This window comes from Chiloscyllium punctatum, unplaced genomic scaffold (assembly GCF_047496795.1).
Source record: "Chiloscyllium punctatum isolate Juve2018m unplaced genomic scaffold, sChiPun1.3 scaffold_510, whole genome shotgun sequence".
Classification (NCBI taxonomy): Eukaryota; Metazoa; Chordata; class Chondrichthyes; order Orectolobiformes; family Hemiscylliidae; genus Chiloscyllium; species Chiloscyllium punctatum.
This window is the reverse complement of record NW_027310244.1, coordinates 5001-7500: the sequence shown is the minus strand read 5'-3', so window position 1 is coordinate 7500 and position 2500 is coordinate 5001. Positions and strand designations below refer to the sequence as shown.

The 2500-nt window shown below is 63.6% G+C and overlaps 1 non-coding gene across 1 annotated transcript; it reads left to right on the top strand.

The window, feature by feature from the left end:
• Positions 1–1694: 1694 nt before the first annotated feature.
• Positions 1695–1848, top strand: LOC140473076 (5.8S ribosomal RNA). Its single transcript, XR_011958070.1, has one exon. It is a non-coding gene; the product is annotated as a 5.8S ribosomal RNA (ribosomal RNA).
• The last annotated feature ends 652 nt before the right edge of the window (positions 1849–2500 follow it).

Below are 2500 nucleotides of genomic sequence, written 5' to 3'. Positions count from 1 at the left end.
GCTTGGGGGTACGCCCGTTTCCGTTTCAACTTGTCTCGCGAGGGTGGTTTCGGGGCCAGCAGGAGAGCTCGTCGGGGTAGCAGGCCCTGCAGCCGTGGTCACCGCCAAACCCCCACAACTCGAGCAAGTGAAAAAAAAAAGTAACAAATAAGAAAGGATCGTCGGCTTGGGGGTACGCCCGTTTCCGTTTCAACTTGTCTCGCGAGGGTGGTTTCGGGGCCAGCAGGAGAGCTCGTCGGGGTAGCAGGCCCTGCAGCCGTGGTCACCGCCAAACCCCCACAACTCGAGCAAGTGAAAAAAAAAAGTAACAAATAAGAAAGGATCTCTGTCGGCTTGGGGGTACGCCCGTTTCCGTTTCAACTTGTCTCGCGAGGGTGGTTTCGGGGCCAGCAGGAGAGCTCGTCGGGGTAGCAGGCCCTGCAGCCGTGGTCACCGCCAAATCGCCACAACTCGAGCAAGTGAAAAAAAAAGTAACAAATAAGAAAGGATCGTCGGCTTGGGGGTACGCCCGTTTCCGTTTCAACTTGTCTCGCGAGGGTGGTTTCGGGGCCAGCAGGAGAGCTCGTCGGGGTAGCAGGCCCTGCAGCCGTGGTCACCGCCAAACCCCCCACAACTGTTGGGCGCCTACCTGCGCGGGGCAGGAGGACACTTTCCGATTTCAAATCTCCGTTTGCCGAGTCCACCCCGAACGCACGCGGGCGGGCGGGTTCGCATCACCCTTCGTCACAAGGGGCGAAGCCCGTTCCACCGTCTCGTCAGTAGTGCCGACCGGTCTGTGATCGACGAGGGGAGCCACACCAGGTCCGGCCCTGCTGCTTGGCGGCACCGCGTCGTCGGGAGCTCGCGACAGACGGAGGGTTTCGGTGTACTCTCCAGCCACGGGAAACGAAGCCGGTGATGCAGGCGCCGGTCTTTCGCTCCCAAATCGGCTGGGTTTACATCGTTGCTATCTAGTCACGCTCCCTTCAAACCCGACGGGGTACCTATTCCCCTCACCCGTCTGTGCGTATACAGCCTCTTTGCACTTGCGGGATGGGGGTGGTGGTTTAAAGACTCTCGAGTTGCCGCCCGTCGGTCTCCGAGCTCCGTGCAGTAGTGATCCCCAGCGAACTGCCAGCAGGGCGAACGAGCGATCCCGCTCTCGGTCGGGGCGCCTGGCGTCGATCGGTGGTCGGTGGCTTGCGGGCAAGCTGCGCTGTGAGTGTGGGAACGAGTATGACGAGCCGTTGCCGCGACTCCCAGTCCACCTCGGCGGTGGCTGGGCCGGGCGGGCGTCTGCTCGGGCGAGTGCCGCCCCCGCCTCCTCGCAGGAAGTCCGCTCGCCGACACGCCGCCACGTGCACGCGTCAGTGACGCTGCCGAACCGATGGCCGGTGCCCGTTCCCGCCTCTGCTTTTCCTAGGGCAAAGCTGCTGCACGCCTCGTGATACTAGGCGGGCGACATGGTGGCGGTGATCCTGCCTCCGTCGCTGCGGTGCGTTGGGGCACGCATCGCCTCTTGGGCGCCCTGTCCTCCTCCCCCCAATAGACGTATGTTTCTGCGGGCCGCACCAGGATGGTGCTCCCCATCGCTTCACGCCACCCTGCTCCGCCCGCACGCCGGCGTGCAGGTGGCTGTAGCTCAAGGTGGGGAGCGTATGTGCGGTCCGGGTCGCTTTCCTCTGGCGAGGGAGAGACCTAAAACAAACTCAGACAACTCTTGACGGTGGATCACTCGGCTCGTGCGTCGATGACGAACGCAGCTAGCTGCGAGAATTAATGTGAATTGCAGGACACATTGATCATCGACACTTTGAACGCACTTTGCGGCCCCGGGTTCTTCCCGGGGCCACGCCTGTCTGAGGGTCGTTTGGCAATCAATCGCACTCGCCTTGGCTGGCGAGAGCGCGGCTGGGGTGTCGCAGAGGACCCGTCCTCTTTGTCCCCCTAAGTTCAGACTCCGGAGCCCTCCGGCGTCGGAGCGCTTGGCCTTTCCCCCCCACCCTGCACATTCCGTTCGTCAGGCTCGACGCCATCCCCCCGCCGGGGAGCGCGGCCTGGCGTCCGTCTGTGTCGTGGCAGTGGGGCCAGCACGGCTGTCACCGGTCCCAGAATGGCTGTCGGTGGTTCACACTGTGTGTGTGTGCCAACCCTCCTGGTCTCTGGGACACGGAGCTGCCACGAAGTGTTGAGCCTCCAGTGGGGGGTCTGCCTAAGCTCTGCACGTCCGCATTGGGTCCGTCTCTCGGTTGGCTGGCAGTGGAAAGAGTGAAGGGAGCCGCGGAGGTCCGGTGCTGGTGCGCCGCCGGCCTGACCGTGGAGCTCGCCGGTTTGACACGCTGACCCGACTCGATGGTTGATCGATTGAGAGTGCTGGGAGCTGCAGGCCGCCCGCTGCTGCAGCCGCCCGTCTCGTGGTTCGTCCTCGGCCTTAAGTGGCCGGCGGGGCGTCTGATCCTGTCTCCCCTGCTGGCGCCGAGTGCCTGGCCGAGGGAGGAGGTTTTCGTCGAACGCTGTGACT